We start from the raw sequence: 21,031 nt of genomic DNA, 5'->3' as shown, positions 1-21,031 counted from the left end.
TTCATTTCTCCCTGTGTTCCAAAGGAACAATTGATGAAATAATTTATCAATCATGTCATTGGAGTAATGGTATGATCTTCTTTCAGGATAGCATAATTTATGGCAGCAAAAGGCAAATATGCCATCTCCAGCAACAGTGGTTATTTTACTTTCATCATGGAATAATCTGAACATTCTGTATAAAATTGAATTATTATCGGATGATAGAAACTTATAAAGATTTGCATCTGGGTAAACCTTAAAAACTTGATCAAGGACAGATATTGCTTTGTTCATGGACAAATGTTCCTCATTTTCCATGTGCCAATATTGGCTCATTGCTAGAGTTATTGCAATTGCTGAGTGATCCTGAAAAGTATCATAAAAAAGTAAGTCACATCTTTACTCAATTAAGTAATAAAAACTGTACAACAACAAAACTAACCTCCAACATCTGAGGAATGTTTTTCTCGACAAGAAGACAAAAATCATTTAATGCTTTATGATTGGCCAACCATAAAAGGGAAAATATAATTCCTGAATTTTCTACATAGAATTCCTCAATAGATTCATAGATGATCCAAAAAGGGAAATCCTGAAAGGTGATATCAAATATAAAATTATGTTAAGCCCTTAAATACTTACTCAATGCTTTTCCCTTAGATAAATAAAGAAATTTAATTTTATAAATAAATAAATAAATAAATACATAAATAAATAAATATATATATATATATATACACGAGTATATATACTCGTGTATATATATATATATATATATATATATATATATATATAAAATTATATAATTAACTGATATATTTGCTAAAAATTTGTTCCCATCCATCCAGATTCATAAGCGATTCACATAACTTAAATGTAAAATGAGATAAAAATTGACACAGGAATGCTGACAAAAGAGAAATACTAGTATTAAGGTTCATCCCCACCTGTACAAAGACATTATCAACTAAAGAAAGAAATAAAGAAGGATACTGAATGGTAATGAAAGCTACTATAAACATGGAAGCAGATATGCAGCTTTTAAGATCATTAAATCTAAATGGCCTTAGATGAAATCTATTATAAATTACATTGTAAAACTTAGGAGTAAAAAAAGTATCTAAGGTTTTAGATACATTTTACAATTTTAAACTTTTACAATTAGTTGTGCAAAAAATCCAGGCATTATTAGATCCAGAAAGAGGAAATGAAAAGCTGCTTGTTCTCCAAAGGACTAATGAATGCAACCCTTCATCCAATAGGTCCGGAGACTTACTGAATGGGATTTTTTAGGATGCACTAGGTACATTTACATTGACTACCTTGAAAAGGGAGCATCTATGAAGCCCACAAGTCAATGAAAATGATGGCCAAGTTGAACAAGCTGGACACCCATCATACTCTCCGCACACAACATATACCCAAATCAACTACTGATTGTTTGCTGGTCTCAAAAAGAATGCAGGGAAAAATATTAAGGCTCTAAATGAGGAAGTCTTCACTAGAACTGAAGCTTATTTTGAGCAAAAGGACAAATCATATGACAAGTATGAGATCAAAATGTTACAAAAGCATTTGATTCATTGCATAAATCTTGATGATGATTATGTTAATGAATAAAAATAAATGTTGCAAAACAAATGTTATTTTCTGCTCAGGACGTTTTGAATGATGGGTTACTAAGAAGAGAGACACGACTCAAATTCAAATGGTCAAAGGGATATTAAAAGAAAGCCCAAGTGTCCATGATGCTAGAGTAAAGTTACCCAAAAGGTATTGAGTAATTGGGAAGAGATCAAAGGCGTACATAGAAGGGTTTTATTAAAGGCCCATGCCATTTCATTTTAAATTTAATTATACAAAAACTCATTACAGAAACAGATCAACATGGGCTGAAATTGCTGAGAAGTAAATATGACAGAACCATGAAAGACCTGAAGAACGACAAGGCAAGATGAGTTGACAAAACAAACAAAAATAGTGAAGGCACTCAGGCTCAAATTGAAGAAAACCCTTTTAGGAATAATCAGCAATTGCTACCACACTCAGACATGCCCTAAGGACTTTGAGAAGAGCATGATTTATGCCATAACAAATATAGGAAACATAAGTGAAATTAAAGAACACACAATGTTGGGCTTGATGTTTCACATATCAATAACACCAGGATAATAACCTGAATTATAGGAAAAAAATTAATTATAGGAAAACTAAATTAGATTCAGGGAATACTGAACAGCGAGAGAGCCAATATTCAGCTTTGGTGTACTGCCCATTGAAATGAGACAATAACAGGCCACTTTGTGCGGCAATCGCACTTTAATGGAAGAACTTCAATAATGTTCAATAAAAAATATGCCAAGGATATTAAGAGCTCTTTGAAAGGACTACAGTAACAAAATAATTATCCATTACACCTACAAGAATCAGCTAACACATCTAAAAATGAGAAATGAAAGGAATAAAGATGCCAAAATAAACAAAAGGAATAGAAAAGGTTGTAACATCTTGCTAATACTTTTAATATGCATCTAGGCGAGGTGATTAAAAGGGAGCAAGAATTGTGCAATAAGAGAATAACAGTATTGGGTGAGGAAATTAACATGCTCCAGATTGTCACTGATATTTTAGTAGCGCCAAAAACTGCTGAAGTATCTGAAGGCTGATGTTGAAATTTAAAAGGTGAAAGTAGAACATGTGGACTCTTTAATCTAATTGGACAACAGTATACAAGTTCTGTTCAAAACATATCACAAATTTAGAATTTTCGTGGGTTACGTGTATTTGATTTTCGATTTTTATGTATCGTTATATTGGTACATAAGTCTCTCACTCATGCCGAAAAAATCAGCAATTTTTAATGTTCAATTAATTGTTAACAGCTGTTTTGCTTATGTTTTGGCTTGTCTTCGATTTTTGCATGTTCCAAAAAATGGATGAAATTCATTAATCAAATTTTGTGTGAAAAACAAAATTAAGTGTGCAGACACATTCCGGGTGTTGAATGTGGCATATGGAGAAGCTACCTTGGACCAAAACAACATTTACCGGTGGTACAACATGTTATAAGAGGGCCGAGAAGATGTGAACGACGAAGAGCGTCCTGGATGCCCGAGCACAATGACAACAGACATAAACGTTGATGAAGTGAAGAAAATAGTTTTGGCCAATCGTCGAATCACCATTAGAGACGTTGCTGAGGACCTAAACATATCGATTGGCTCATGCCATTCGATTTTTACCAATAATTTGGGTATGACACGGGTCACGCCAAAATTGCTGAATTTCGGCCAAAAACAGCAGTGCATGAACATTGTTAATGAGGTGTTGGATTCTGTCTGCAACCCCCCAAATTTGCTCCAGAGAGTCACAACTGGTGATGAATTATTGGTTAATGGTTATGACATGAAAATTAAAGCTCAATCATCCCAATGGAAGCTGCAGTACAAGCCAAGACCGAAAAAAGCGCAGACATCTTAAATTTTCTTTCATTCATTGCAGACTTAATCAATGATTTCTGCAGTAGTAACTATTAGAGTGCCCTGAATGTTTAGTATAACTTTGGCTCATATAAACATCCAATATTTGGATAAAAAACTATTAAAGATCCTGTATTCCTGAGAATAGCCTTAACTTGATCCATATTTTATAAATTTAGGCAGAGAATCTTGCTGGGGAATTACATGTGGTCTCAGGGAAGTAATTAGCCCCTGTCCACTGATTGTTATTACTGGTAAAATAATCTCTATTCCGCAAAATTTAGGTTATAATTTACTAACTTGTTTTTATAGAATTTTTAAAGATTATTTCCATCCAAATTTTTTTCTCTAGTTCAATGAAGGCTGATGACTTAAGAGTTGCCCTTAAATCAGCATAGATGCAGGAAGGGATAAATGGAAAAAATGCTACTCTACTACAAAACTTGGAGGGTAGTGCAACATTTTGCCTCAAAATCATTATTCATTCTTCTCACCTAAGCTTTTTAATCATTTTAGACACATATCGTAAAAGGTCCTATTTTCCTAGGATGGAATAAAAATGAAACTGATGTATGTTTTCACAATTTCTCTAACTTCATCAAATTATTTACAGCATTATCATTATCTCATAATTTATGATATATTTGTCAATCATTTGTCCATAAATTATCCAGACATAAATTGTACTTTAAAACAAGCCAGCGTATGATAACTTGTATTAATGGAAAAGGTGCAAAAAAATTACTTCCGTTTTTACTGACTGGAATGCCTCTAATGCATTGAAACTTTTACTTAGATGCTTCCAAATTAATACCATCTACATGCAGAGTGTACATTTTTGGAGGTATATAATATTCTTACAAAAACACATTATTCAGTGCCCAGCTTTCTATATTGACCTGCTCTTTACTGCTCAATATTAGAATTAATAATTATAAAGTATTCTGTAACCCATTCTCTCAATCCATATCCCTCCCAATCTCAGGCATGCAACTACCTAAAGTGAACATTTTGATAATTGATACAATGCAGCAATTATATCCTACCCCAAAGAAACATCCACATCAATCCAATTGAGGACCTTAGAATTGGCTGGAAATATATCTTTTTAAGGTCTACCACTCACTCAGGTCATATTTTACCAATAGCCGACAATGCCTGCTCAACAATCATCCATCAATTATGTTTGCTGTCTTCAATCCATTCCCATTTCAAAAATCCTGCTGACTCCAAGGAATCATTCTAGATATCCTTGTTACTATTTCCCTTTATAACAGCACCTGCTAAAACATTTCTTGTCCCTCTTGACCTATTCTTCTAGCATTTATAATCTAAAATATCATTCTGATCATTTATGTACAGTTACTCAGGAACAAATATAATAATTGTTTATTTTCAGCCACATTGCAAAGACTTATCAAAGAAAAATTGAAGTAAACATAAAAGTATAGACTAATAAAAGAAGGCCAAGGATGAACAATGAGAGCAGTAGAAAGGAAAATTATGACATCATGAAAAATTAGGTAGTCAGTATGAAATAATTTGAAAGAGCAACTACAAACCAATCATCAAACTGGCATTGCTTTATAAAAATATTAAAACTAAGAACAATTTGCAAATTATTGAAATAATGTTGGACTTCATATGTGACACTGGGTTTGATAATATAAAACTATCAATGAAACAAATAGAAAGTGCTATTTTAGAAATTTAAAAAACTTTGTAGCATAGGTAATCATATGATTGGCAGAGAGAGAATAGTAACACACATGACAAAAAAATATTTCATCACCATTATATATAATGACTAATGGAATATGCATTATCAATGAGGACTCACCAAAAGCATTGTTAAAACAATGAACTTATATTGAGTTCACATTTATCCCATGAAAATATTAAGGGATCAAACATAAGGAATGGCATTAATAAAGCTAAAAATTTTCCATGAGCTGAACCATCTTACCATCTTCTATTGGTAAATTTAGCCAACATGTTATCCTTATGTATTTGTGGACGAGTAATAGGCCAAATTACCTTTATGTCACTAAGCACGATCCATTTGTCAATCAAGTCCAGCATGTATTCACACAATAATGCTTTTCCATCAGCCTGTAGCTCTTCTCCGATTAAACCAAAAATCCTTTTTCCTAGACCTAAATAAGTGAAATGAAAATCACAAAAATGCTTTTTTAAGTAAATGCATTATCATGTGGAGTTACCAGGCAAATACTTATTGTAAGTTCTTTAAGGTATTATCCTGATATCCTGACCTAATTTAAAATCCAATAGATGTCATCAATCAGATATTCAGATCAAGAAATTTTATTTTATTATAATAATTTGATACTTTCATTTCACAATTACATACACAAAAGAAAGGACCCATAAATTTCCTCTTGTCCTCAAATTAAATCAAAAGTTCACTTAGGATAATATGAAATCTATTCAGGTCCTGGAATGGAAAACATTCCTGTAGAACAACAAAAAGATTTAGCAATTTGTTGGAAAAAGACTACGTGGAATGGTTTGTAGACTCTATAAGGAAGACATATGGCTGGAAGACTTTGTGAGATCACTGTTAGGTCCTATTTCAAAAAAGGTAAAGGCTACATTATTTGAGGATTACAGAACAATAAGTTTTATTTCCCATGCAGGTAAAGGGGTTCTCAGGATCATCAAAAAAGGATAGAGAACAGGGCAAATGATTACTTAGCGGAAGCTCATTTTAGGTTTGTGATGGGTAGAGTTACACACAATGCCATTGCTGTAATGAGATCATTAATCAAGAGGAATACATAATGAAATTAGGACATATTTGCTTTGTTCATAGATTTCAAAAAGGTGTTTGATAGAGGGAATTGGGAAAAACTTTTGAGTATATTACTGAAAATTGGAAGAGATTAATATCTGGATAATAATAAGGAATAGATAGGCACAGGAGGCTAACCATAACCTCTACATGTGTCAGACTGACCATGTGTGAGTGATGGATGTAGAGTCTAGATGGACATTGTTAGGAAGAAGAATAAGGCAGGATTGTCCATTATCACTTGCACTGTTCAATATGTATGCTGAGGAAATAATTAAAGAGGTATGGGAAGATCTTGAGATAGGAATAAAAGTTGTGGCAAACTCAGGAAATCAAAATCATAAAGTTAGGTATACTAAAGACTGGATGTCTTAGCCATGGTATTGCAAGCATTGCTGAGTGAATTTGAAATTCACTGCCACAGGTTAAGGATGAAAATCAATAGAAATAAATCAGAGGTAATATGATTTTCCAGAAATACATAGGCTAAGCTTCAAAATAAAATGATAGGGCAAAAACTAGATCAGATAGAAAAGTTTACTTATCTCGAAATTTTTTGGACTAAATAGGTCAAAGTAGTTGGGAAGCAAGGAAAAGAATTGCGCAAGACAAAAAGGGTTATAAAAGGAGTAGGGAGTTGATAACAGTAGAAATCTTAAGAAAAGACTCGTTAAAACTTTGATATGGAGTGTAATTATATATGGCATGGGAAAATGGTCACTGAAGTAGGATAATGGACGTATATTGTAAGATTTTAAAATGTGGGCATGGCAACCGATGGAGGAGATAAAATGGTTCAAACTGTAATAAATGAGGAAGTCTTAGGTATAGTGAAAGAGGAGAGGGAATTGAAGGAAGAAATCATGAAGATATAGGAAATATGGCAAAGGGCATATTGGTCAGCATTGGGATGCTGAAGAGTAATAGAGGGAAGAATGTTAGTCTAATAGGGAAGGGACAGGAATAGAAAAGGAATGTAGGAGAGAATGAAATGAAGGAAGGATATGCACAGAGATGAAGAGGGGCTTTGTATATAATTGGATATTGGGTTGTTCATTATTAAGAAAAAACCAAATTCTTGTGGGTAGTTGAAACCTACATTAGCCGGTATATTGCCTAATTAATTAAGGTAAATAATGGTCAAAAATTACAAAATGTAAGTGTATGGTTTACTTCAATATAAATGAGAAAATCAACAACTCTGTTCAAAGATTCTTTGAAAGGTAAGATTAGAAAAAAATTTTGCAAAATAATTCATAGTAACAAAACAGCAGCTTCCCATGCTATAAGCTGAAGTCTCGAACATGGCTTCATGGCCATGAAAAAAATGTAAACAGGAATTTGATATACTACTAACCAGGATGCATATTCTAATTAATTATGGCTATGTATTGAGAGGATTCAAATAAAATATAGTCATTCCCAGCAAAGGTATATGTTGGATATATCTTGGTATTTAATCAGCTTTACATTATATTTTTTTTTCTGTTTAGCTAAATTTTTATAGAAGAATACTATTACAAATCATTTCAAAATGAAGATTTCTTGTGCAGGAAACTTTATGGTGCCATAAAATTTTGTTAATATCGTTATCATGAAAACAAAGGACTGTCAAAGATCAACAATCTCATAAACAGGGATATTAATCATAACTGGGCTAAGGAGTTCAAGTTTAGGGAAAATAAGAGGATCCTCCTAGGGTGGAGGTCAATTTTTTGGGCAAGTACAATTAATAATAAAAAAATTATTCTAATTCTCTATTAATAATAAAAAAATATATTATTATTATTATATTTTATATAAAGAATCTATTCTGAGTCACCTACTTTTTACTTTATTAATTAACAACCTTCCAACTTTATTCAGTGGTGATTCAGTGGTGAGAAGGGAAAGGCAAGATGGCGCCGGTAACGTACTGTTTACGAAGTAGCTCCCGTAAAAATAATAGTGTAACTAATATTAAGTGTGAAAATGTCGTACGAATGTTACAATCGGTATAAATTGCCGTCTTTGTGGTGATTGGTATCACCACAAATGTACAGAATTGGATCCAAATGCTACATTTCCTAAAGTTTGGTATTGCAGTGATAGGTGTAAACAAAGCCACGTTGTTGAACAAAATCCTGAGTGCACGTCTCTCGTCTCGGAAATTGATCTCGAGGCATTGAGAAATGAATTGCTTGTGATAAAGTCAATTAACAATGAATTAGTGAAAGAAAATGTGAATTTAACTCAAAGGCTAAATGAGCTCGAGTGTATTATTAGTGAATCTATATCTGATGCATACAGTGCGCGCTCAAAAGATTCAACTACAAAGCCTGCATGGACTACCGTGAAAACTAAAGCGGCAAAGAAAAATAATTCCAAACAGTCGTCAGATGAGAACAGTATTTCTCTTCAAAATAAATTCCAGCCTCTCAGTGACGAATTTGGAACTGATTTTCAAAGTACTGCTGATCACTCCGAAGAGGGATTTCTTCTTCCGACTGCACATCATGTGAAACTCAAACCGAGAGCTTCTGGGACAAGGAAGAGGCCCGAGACAAAAAGGAAGGTATCTATTTACTCCGACAGTCATGGTCGAGGTATGGCGGTTATGCTAAATGACATTAATGGAGACCAAAATTTGTGTTTTGATGGTTCGGTGAAACCAGGAGCCGAATTAAAAGATGTGGTTAATGGGTGTGAGAATATTGGTGAAAAATTTACTGGAAGTGATTTCATAGTTTTACTAGGGGGAACAATTGATATCTATCATAACAAAGCCAACTGTTTAATTGAAACCTTGAAGCAATTGCTTCCAAAGTTGTCACTCACGAATGTAATTGTCTGCCACTTACCATATCGGTACGACTTACCGACAACTTCTTGTGTAAATATAGAAATAGAAAAGGTGAATGCATTGATCTCTAAAATTTGCCAAAGTTTTAAAAATGTATGGATCCTTAACATTGGTAAACTTGATCGCAGGTTCCATACAACTCATGGTTTACACTTAAACAAGCAGGGAAAACGTTTTGTTTCCAATGAAATAATTAAGGTTTTGACAGAAGTAATACCTATTGCAAGCTCCTACTCTGCATGTGTTGGCGCTAGACCTGAATCAAACTCTGCGTCTATTTGACTAAACAAGAAGCTCAATGTACTCCATCAAAATATTCAATGTGTTAGAAATAAGGTATTTGAATTGGAAGCAATCTTATCCACATTAGAAACCAATATTGATGTGCTATGCTTATCTGAACACTGGTTATCTAAGACAGAAAGTGAGCATGTTTGTCTAGCCAATTACAATCTAGTTAGTCTTTATTGCAGAACACATTTCAAAAATGGAGGTACAGCTATTCTTGTCAGAAATAATATTAAAGCCAAAACACAATCCTTTACTTCATTTCTAAATGAGGAAAAAAACTTTGAGCATTCTGTCGTTGAAATCTATCTTCCCAATGGTAGTATTTTTATAGTTTGTTTCTATAGATCTCCAAGCGGCCTTGAAGATGCATTCTTAAATAAATTAGATACTCTTATTGGGTTACTTAAAAACAAAAAGAAACCAGTTTTAATATGTGGTGATTTTAATATAGATTTCTTGAAAAATTCCTACATTAAACGTGATTTACTTGCTATTCTGTGCTCTCATGATATGACAGAAACGATTAAAGACCCAACAAGGATCAACTCATGTCTTGATCAATTCATAATTGGGAATGACTTTTATGAAAAGTCCTCTGAAGTTATTTGTACAGGACTTTCTGATCACAAAGCAATTCTCTTATCCCTATCATATGACGATGGACACCATAAAAAGTTAAATGCAGAAATTGTCTATAAAAGAACATATGATCCTTATAGTCTTCAATATTTTAATACATTATTGTCAAAAGAAACATGGGAGGATATTAATTACCCTACTGATCTTGATAGTAAAGTTGACAGCTTTATCAATATCATTACTTATTACCATGATTTAGCATTTCCCCTTAAAAAAATTGTCAAGCATAATAAAAGTAAACCTGAAAATAGTCCTTGGTTAACAAGAGGAATAATTATTTCTTGTAATAGAAAAAGAGCTTTGTATAAGCAATGTATTGATTCTAATGATCCAGAGTTAATAAAATACTACAAAAGTTATTGTAAAATTTTGAGAACTACCATTACTCTAGCAAAAAAGCTGTATACCAGCTCCTTGATAACAACATCATCTAATAAATCTAAGACTATCTGGAAAGTAGTGAAGCAGGAAACAGGGAAAAATAAAATTAATAGCAATACAATATCTAAAATATGTTATAATGGCACAACAATAACAAGTGTCCAAAAATTTTTAGATATTTTCAATGATTACTTTGCCCAAGTAGGTGTCGATCAAACTCCCAAACAGTCACCCACTAACACAGGTACTTCTAAAATGGTCATCAATTCCTCCTCTATATATCTAGAACCTGTTACTAAAAATGAAATATTGAGGATAATCAATCAGTTAAATAATAAATATTCATGTGGCCCTGATGGTATACCTGATGCTGTTATAAAAAGTTGTGCCACCTTTATTGCTGAACCACTGACTGAAATTTGTAATCTTTCCCTAAGTGCTGGTCAATTTCCCTCCAAATTTAAAGTTGCAAAAATTAAAGCTCTGTTTAAAAAAGGAGAGAAGGAGAACATTGAGAATTATAGACCAATTTCCTTACTCTCAGGTTTCTCCAAAATTTTGGAGAAGGTCATGTATCTGAGATTGATTTCCTTTTTCGATAAATCCTCTGTCATTGACAATCATCAATTTGGCTTCAGAAGGAATAAGTCCATTAATGATGCCCTTTTCTCATTTACAAGGAATATATGGAATGCCTTAGATAGTAATAGTCATGTTGCAGGGCTTTTTATTGATTTAAAAAAAGCTTTCGATAGAGTTAACCATGGAATTCTTTTGAAAAAATTAGAAACATATGGTATAAGAGACAATGCAAAGGACTGGTTTAAATCATATTTAACTGATAGGTCACAATATATTGAAATGAATTCATCTGTATCAAGTACAACTTCTGTTATTTGTGGAGTTCCGCAGGGCTCCATTCTTGGACCACTACTATTTTTAGTCTTCATAAATGATTTACCTGCAAATTTACCACTCTCCAATACAATACTATTTGCTGATGATACTAACTTAATTTTTAATAACCATAATCCCATTCAGTTAATGAACGAGGTAACAGGAACTACACACAATTTGATGAACTGGCTCACTGACAATAAGCTATCTTTAAATGTTAGTAAAACACATTATTTAAATTTCAACCTCAAGAAGAAGTTAATAAATTATAATCCAATAATTAACGGTTGCCCCATAAAAGAACTAAAGGTAACAAAGTTTTTAGGTATTTGGATTGACTCTAATCTTTCATGGGAGGAACATATTAATAAATTAACTCAAAAACTGGCACAAATCTGTTATCTGTACTCAAGGAAATCATTTGCATTAAGGCATTGAGAACTATATATTTTGGCTATGTGCAGTCACTTCTCAATTATGGTATTCCCTTTTGGGGCTCCTCTATCTTCCTTCCAAAATTATTTAAAATGCAAAAAAAGATTATTCGCATAATAACTAATTCTAATAATAGAGCTCCCAGTAAACCTATTTTTGAAAAACTAGAAATCTTACCTCTTCCTTGTATGTACATTCTTGAAACAGTGTCTCTTATTAACAAAAATCAAGACATGTTTATTAAAAATTGTGACCTTCATAGTCATAATACGAGAAGCCAAAATGCATTCCATGTAAGTCAGCACAGAGTAAATAAAACCATTAAAGGGATAGATCATCAGGGAATACTTATGTACAATAAATTGCCTGCTTATATTAAAAATATCAAGAGTTCCTTTAAATTCAAGTGTGCCGTGAAAAAACTACTTTCATGGAAATTATTCTATAGTGTAGATGATTTTCTAATGCATACCATTTTAAATGTATAATTGGAATGTGTTAATCCCAAGAAAATTGTAAATTGTATGTATTTGTATTGTTCATATTGTTTTGTGTTCATATTGTTTTGTGTTTGCATTTGTGTTTTGTGTTCATATTGTTTTGTTCATATTGTTATGAAGTGTAAAACATGTATTGACAAAGCCATGCATAATTCTATGACTATGGTGAAGAAATAAATTGAATTGAATTGAATTACTCTGTATGTAAGCTAATCACAGTAAGCATCTTAATTCCACAAAATAAATATTTTAAAATATAGAATTGATTAGGAAAATATTGACTTTCAATAAATAAAGCAATTAAAACCAAATATTCATTAATATTAATAAAATAAAATATGCGAATTTTCCCACCAATTTATCACAAACTTGATGAGGTGGAAAGGCTTGTCTGTTTCAATGACCAGTAGAGCTATGCTAGCTAGAGTAATGATGTTTACTCCAGGTAGGATCACTTGTGCCTCATAGGTCAAAGGTTAAGGGACAGAAAAAAGATAGTAGGCATAGCATCTGTTCCTTACTTTGTCAGCTTCAAAGGCATGGGACCCCAATGGAGTGGCCATTGATTGATGGTGCCTCATTAAAACACTATTTGAGAAGGCAATGGGAAATCACCTCAATTATTAATCTAATGATTTAATGATGAACTGTATAGAGAAAATGAGTACTTATAACTATGATACTTGGCCAAATCATCCATGTGTTGAGCCAAGGCAGTGAGAGGCAAGAAATAAATGGCCATCATCTTACAAAAGCCTTGCTCACAAAGCATCTTGCAAATAAAAACTGACAGCAGTAAAATCACTTAAGATACAAGAGATGACAATTGAATTAGTTGGAATAGGAACTGAAAATGTTAGGACAATGTTGGAAACAGATAAATTAGAAACTTCAGAGCAGGAGAAGGAAAGAGGAAATATAGATATTTAGGCCAATGCAAAGTGAGATAGAAGGATAGGGAGAAAACTGGAGTGACAGTTATAGAGTAATATACAAGGCATGATCAAAAAAAGAGACCGGACGGCTTTTATTCTGCGCACACCGTTCAACGGATCAAAACGAGCCACCGTGAGACTCTAGTGACACATCTGACGACTAAAACGAGAGGTGTAGCATTTGTTTACATCGAGTCGTTTCCCAGCAGCAGCGGTACATGTCTTAACCTGCTCGTCGCCGCATGCAACGGCAGCAATTAAGGAGCTAGAGGAACAGCCTATGCGTGAAATTTCGTTTAAAACTTGGCAAAAGTGCTACGGAAATATTTGGAATGATTCAGCAAGACTTTGCTAATGAAGCTATTACTCAAAGCCAGTGTTTTGAGTGGTACAGTTGTCTTAAATCGGGCAGAACCTCGAAAGATGAAGATTCGCGAACGGCCTTCCACTTCGACAGATCCCAACCATGTCAAATTGGTGAACGATTTGGTGCGAGCAAATTACAGTTTAACTGTTAAGGAGATAGTCGAGGAAGTGAACATTAGTTTGGACCCAGTCAGACAATTTTGGTAGACATTTTGCGTATGGCGCGCGTCGCATCAAAATTCGTCGCGCGGGTGCTGCCTGATGAACAGAGACAAAAACATGTGGACATTTGTCAGGAACTCCTGGATTGAGACAATGCCGACCCAAAGTTTCTTAAAACCATCGTAACCGGTGACAAAACATGGGTTTATGGTCATGATGTTAAGACAAAGGCCCAGTCTTCTCAGTCGAAAGGACTTCATTCTCTGAGCCTAAAGAAAGCTCGCATGTCCTGGTCCAATGTGAAGGTCATGCTGATGTGTTTCTTCGTTTGGCAAGGACTGATTCATTACGAAGACGTCCCTCAAGGTCAAACCGTCAACAAAGATCTCTACTCAAAGGTTATGAAGAGACTGAGGGTCGCAGTGAGAGCAGACTGTTTTGTTTCCAAAGTTAAAATCAACCTTGAAAGGGCACCAATTTGACTCTATAGCGGGCATAAAAACTAATTGTATGGCAAACCTGTAGAGAATCCCTAAGGCGGCTTACCAGGCAGCGTTCGAGATCTGGAAGAAACGTTGGCAAAGTTGTATTGACAGCCAAGGCATGTACTTTGGGGGTGATAAGTTTGATTAAGCTGTATCCGTCGAAATAAACAAGTTGTAAAATGAGTCCTGTGGTTTTTTGATAACACCTTGTACAGTGGAGATGACAATAACCAGGATGGGGTCGCAATAGTATAGCATTAAAAGGTAATAAGAAGCATAGTTCAAATAGAACAAAAAATAAAATATTACTAGTAAAGGTAAAAGCAGAACTAATGAGCTTGATAATCTCAAGGAAGAAGATCCTTAGGCCAATAAAAATAATTACGAAGAACTCCTACACCGGTATTTCGGTCACCAGGTGACCATCAACGGGGAGAAAATCAAATAGGGCACTTGAACTTGGAGGAAGAATGTGCACCAGGCACTGTCCAAAGTCAAGTTTTTATTGGCCTTAGGATCTTCTTCCTTGAGATTATTTCTTTAACAGCCAATAGCTCCACATCCTCCATAATGAGCTTGATCATTGGGTCACAGGCATCAAGCAATCATAAGGAGGATAAATTCAATGGCGAATACAACCAATTAGAAGAAATCATCGGGTATGTTTCTACTCGAAAATACTTGATAGTGAGAGAGCATTGGAATTCAGTGGTAGGCAAAAGGAAAGAAAGTGGTGGAGTGGGGGCATGTGATTCAGGAATGAGAAATGACCATGGGAAGAAAAAAATGAAGATATGCAGGAGACAGTGGTTAGTTGTCACCAATATTTGGTGTCGGTCTCACAAAAGGCATTTTTATGAATAGAAAATGCTATGGGACTCAGAAAGGTATCATTTTGATTAAACTATAGTCACTCACAGATTTAGGAACAACATTATCAATTTGCACAGTATTCCGGGAGTGGATGTGGACTATGAGATCAATTTAATACTCATGAAAACCGGCTTCCAATTAAAAAAATATTAAAGATGATCGATCAGGAGAAGGCCGGTGATAAAGTCATGGTTAAGGGGAAGGAGCTGAGTACTATTGGGGAAATTTTGAAATGCAAAAAAAGTAATTCCAAGAGCCACAAGAGAAACTATAGGAACAGTTAGTAGGGAAAGGACAACAAAACAATGGATCACAGATGAGATGCAACCAAATAGTGAAAGGTTGCTTTCCATGCTATTTGAGTGAACCATTAAGGAAATGCTTAAGCACCTTGCTATCATCATGCACAGGAATATTTATACCAGGTTGAATATGTTAAGGTATTTCAGTAAGATGTCTAATGATGTATGTGTGAAACTGATTTTAGACCAGGGAAACGAAAGCAAAACTGCCATCAATATTGGACTAAGGGAAACTAAGGGTAAAAAGTTAGCTCTCACAGTTCAAATGTTTGTAATAATAATATCTAGTAGGCAGAAAATTTTACTTAACTGGCAAGTTAATGGATTTGTGATGCGTTGTATTTTAATTTATTTGACTGTTTATGCAGTAGGTAGGTTTATATTACATTACATACACGGTGCTATATTTATATTACATATTCTCTGCAAATAAATTACATGTCCTGGGGTCAGTAAAAATTAAAATATTAAATATTTCATTAATTAAATAATATTATTCTATGTTAAAGCAGCTATTATAGAAGGTGTGAAAAGACAGGACTGTTTATTTCGACGGGTGCAGCTTAATCGAACTGGTCGCCCTCAAAGTGCATGCCTTGACTGACAACACACTTTTGCCAACGTTTCTTCCAGCTCTCGAACCCTGCCTGGTAAGCGGCCTTGGGGATCCTCTTCAGGTCCGCCGTAGCATTAGTTTTCATGCCTGCAATGGAGCCAAATCGGCGCCCTTTCAAGGTGGATTTTAACTTTGGAAACAAAAAGGTTTTAAGAAACTCTGGGGCGGCATTGGCTCAATCCAGGAGTTCCTGTCAAATTTCCTCATGTTTTCATCTCTGTTCATCAGTCAGCATCCGCGGAACGAATTTTGATGCGACGTGCATTACCCCGTTCGCGAATCTTCATCTGTCGAGGTCCTGTCCGACTTTAGACGACTGCACTACTGAAAACACTGGCTTAGACTCATAGCTTCATCATTCAAAATGCCTCTGTAGTACTTTTTTCAAGTTCGAAAGAAAATTTCACACGCACACGCTGTTCTCTAGCTCCTACATAACTGCCATTGCACGTGGCGACATACAGGTTAAGGTACTTACCGCTGCTGCTGCGTAACAACTCAACGTAAACAAACCCAACACCTCTCATTTTAATGGCAGAATGTTTCACTAGTACTGTGTCTCGTTTTAATCCGTTGAACTGTTTGGGCAGATTAAATCAGTCCATTCTTTTTTGATCACACCTTGTTTATAAAATGATTGCAGCAAATTAGCTGATAAATGTAATTCCTTTTTCTATTAATTCTCCTTTCCATGCTAAATGGCTCATGATATCTAATAACCGTACTCTTTAATTATCTTCTTATGATGGAAATGCATCAAATTCAGCATATTCTTGAAAGAATGAAAACTGTTTATTCTTAAACATTTTAAATATTTACTGGAATACTGTTAATTATCTGGACAAGCAATAAAGCAAACTTGCAAATTTTTTTGTTATTAATGGCATGAAAATTATACATTTACCTCTATCTATATCTTGATTATGCATTAATCTCAGCACATAAAAAATGGCACGTGTTGTAACACTGGGGCAGCTCACTGCTATCAAAGAAACACAGTGAATGCCAACTTTTATATAGTTTTCTCTCTGTTCTTCTCCAAAAACAGGTTCCTTCTGAAAGTGAAGAGAATAGTGTTAAGATTCATTGATACACATGTTAAGTCTAACTTTGATATTTTCCAGTCATGTAATCAAAAACTGAACGCAAAATATGTTGGTTCTTAATGAATGAATTTCAAAATATGCATAAACATAATTACATCATATTTATATCGATGTATGACGGTATTTCACAGATTCCTGTCATATTTGAAAATTCATCCTGCAGTTATTAATTTTCTTTCCCCTTCACTTTTCCAGTTCAATAGAACTGTTCCTTGTTGCTTACCTCATCTTACGAGACATTTAAATGTATTAGACTGCTTTTTCCATATGAAGCATGAAATATTTCTTGTAATCGGATATTCATAAACTTGATTTCCCCCACATTCAGTTAAAAATTTAAGGCATTCTTTTAGCTTCAGATGTTTAAGTACTCCAGTCAATTCCTTTAAAACATTTACCATCATAAACTTATCTTCTGATAATTTCATTTATTTATAAACATACCTTCTATGCTTAAACCCCTCATCTTTGGCTCATTCACCATTTTGTTTGCAAAAATGTAAAGTGTTGGGAACAGCAACCTTATCTCTTCCCGGACTAAACCAACCTGTTCAAGGCTCCTGATCGTGGCTTATTTTGGCGTCAACAATGCCGCAGACCGTGGATCTGATGATACCATGGATTCCTTCAGGGAATTGAAGTGAAGCGGGGGGTGGTGTCGAGGGGTTGATGTGACGCTCTCGATCAACAGCTTTGTCAATGGGATTGATCATTGGCCTCTGATTTTTAGCACAGTAGAACGCATCAATCAGATATTGCGTGCTTTATATAGGGATATTGTGGCGTCCTTCATCAACCTTCAGCCGGCGATGCAATTGCATAGGAATCCCCTGAACCGTTTTGGTGTTCATTAAACGCCTGACGCCGCCAGGTATGTAGAGGGTAGGATATTCGAGCACTGGAGGGTTTTTTTAGATTAAAATGTAAGTCAGCGGGTAAGTTAATTAAAGGGCCTCAAAAATCTTCTTTGACAAATTATTTACCTTTGAATGAAGTGCGGTTTAGACCTAGTAGTAGTTCCTTTAACACGCATCAGATAGCATCGGAGAGACAATTTTAAAAGGGGATCATTTATAATAGGAAGACCACCCTCGTTAAAAATTAAAAAAACAGTAATGCCGAGGAAACATTACCTCTACTGGTAGCTCATTGCCGAAGTTAATAAAAAGGGCCACAATATATTATCACGTTATTCACAGCACAGGAGCGGTTATAATTTTTGGGAATGAAAACTGGTTATCTGCTGATATTGTCGATGGTGAAATATTTCCAAAATACTTTTCTATTTACAGATATGAAAAACTTATAGAATCGGGGGTGGTATTTTTATTGCAGTTAAAAGTTCTTGCGTCAGTAGGCCGGATATAATTCCATTGACGCTCAATTAAAAGTCCTCAATCCAAAAGGTTTGTACTTGTTTAAAGAACGAGACTACCATGGCCTAATTGCGTGCTACGAAATCGATTCGCAAGTTTATGAGAAGTAGTAATCACCGAAATACAGATAAAAGGTGACATTTTTTAACTGAGTCTATGTGACCAACAGCAAACAAGTTCATTCCAAGTAAATTTATAAAAGATACACGCAACCTACATGGTACAATGCAAATTTTAGAGAAGCATTGCGACGCCAAAGGATATACCTCGCCAAGATTACATGTATTAGGGATGATATCTCTAGAGAACGAAATAATCAGAACACTTATGATTACAAAATACCCTAAAAAGGGTGAATGCCAAAACTGAATTTCGGGTAGCGAATTCAAAAGAGGTTAATGGATATTGAAATGCAGATACAGTGGCTTATAAGTTTATATTGACTTTGGTATGGAATTTGTAATTTAAGAGGGAGGTTTGTGCATCTAAAAGTGTGCTTTAGGTAAAAGGTGTGAAAGAAGTCAAAGAAACGTCATATTGAGGGAAAAATAAAATATTATCATGAACTCAGGCTATATTATTAAATTAGTGGAATTTCATCAATGTGTTTCAGCCAAAGTAAGGATTTCAGGGTGTTTTGAGAGAAAATATTGCTCGGAGAGGTCAATGTGGAGAATAGCACACGAGCAACTAAATTTACTTCTCATACTGCAACCTATCAATCACAGTTTAAGATACCTCACATTAAACTCAATATAGATGTGTCTTTGTTCAGGGTTGTTGCCTGTCATACAATGACCAATACATTTTCAAGAATTCTGAAAATCTGACAAATCTCATTTTCTTAATGTTTTGGCTGATATTAAACTTTAGTTTAATTAAATGTCTGTTTTTCAGTCTCATCACAAGTAGTGTATATACAATTTTTAGCTAAAGCATTTATGAGTCTTTGGCAAATATTTCTTTGATACATTATCTGTGAAGGATGAAGCTTTTGACAAGTTAAACTAGAAATTTTTAAAGATTTCATATTTAAGTGGGCAGCAAAAAAAGATTTTCTGATGATGAGAACCATTGATTACTCTCTTATCTTCTAGGATTTCATCAAACCAACCAAGATATTTACTCTGTGTACTTTCAATTTGAACTCATTCACTTTATGGCATTATTGAGAATGACTGTAGAATTGAAAACTTGGAGCAATTGAGAATTATTTTGAGTATTTACAATTATTGTATACATTATATCATGATGAAGACATACTTATCATGGAAAAACTGCAAATGTTTCTAAAATACCAACAAAACCCAACCAACGAAAAGAAATTTTATCAAAAATATTTTCATCTAGCAATAATCAATAAAATAGTCTGTGATTTAAACTGATACCTTTCAATAAGTTACTTTCTATTTGCATGATTTTGAGATTAGGAAAAATAATGATATAGAGATAATCTTTGCCATAAATGATAAGCATGATTATAAATATTGAACCAAAGTAAAAGGGTTATAAAAAGATGCAATGAGTAATCACTTACCATATAGCAGCAATTTGTAATGTAATTTATCCAGACAGTGAGAGTTGATTTGTGTTCAGCACAACTGCCATGCCTCAATGGATAAATAAGAGGGTATAAGTTTTCTGCAATCACCATTCTCACTTCTGCATAAGGATTATCTAATCCTTGAAGTAATAAATCACTAATTGTTATTTGGTTTTTCCAAGAATTTAATAGCCACGGCCATTTTTTCTTTGGGTTGATCTGTAAACAAGTTTGTAAAAGAATAATTCAATCTATCAAGATAATGAATAAATACTGCATGAAGACAGGTTAGCCAATGAGTAAGCTAATTATAATTAGTTATTTAACCGTTTGTATTATATTGAGATATAATAAGTGAGATCAGAATACAATATGGAGATCAGAATATGTCTTTGACTTAAAACTTATCAAAAGAAAGGTCCAGAGGACTAAAATTTCTCCAAATTATCATAATATATGCAGCCTTAATGTTGTATTTTCCAATATTGATACTTGAGTAGGAATTTCCTTACATGAGCCATCTAACATAATATTATACAAGAGGTTACATATTTGTCAATAAAAAAGGAAAATCTTCAATTGTCACAATAAAGACTAAAATGAATTCTTTTTTCAATGAGGTTAAGTGAGGTCTAATTTTAACAGAAATTATTTGGTTCCCAAAATGTTTTCATTTCACCAAAAATCAGACCAAAGGTAGCGTTTCTACCTGTGGAGCCTGTCTTAAGGCTACTGATTTGATAATAATAATAATACTGTATTCATTTTAAAAATGGTACAACCATATTAAATGTCGTCAATATAAGTATTAATTAACGTATAAACATACTTTCTTAAATGTGATGAAAATTGTCACAAAAGAATTCATCCAATGAGTATAGTGGGTGAGCAAGTAACCAGGTATACTACCTTGATCAAAACGTTCCCGGAATAACCACCGTGTGGCGCTCCCATCGTTCCGATTTGAGTTCTGTTTTTTTTGTTAAATTGGTACATCTGTTGTTGATAT

Source organism: Hetaerina americana, unplaced genomic scaffold (genome assembly GCF_022747635.1).
Source record: "Hetaerina americana unplaced genomic scaffold, ioHetAmer1.1.p SCAF_23, whole genome shotgun sequence".
Lineage (NCBI taxonomy): Eukaryota > Metazoa > Arthropoda > Insecta > Odonata > Calopterygidae > Hetaerina > Hetaerina americana.
This window is presented reverse-complemented; position numbering follows the sequence as displayed.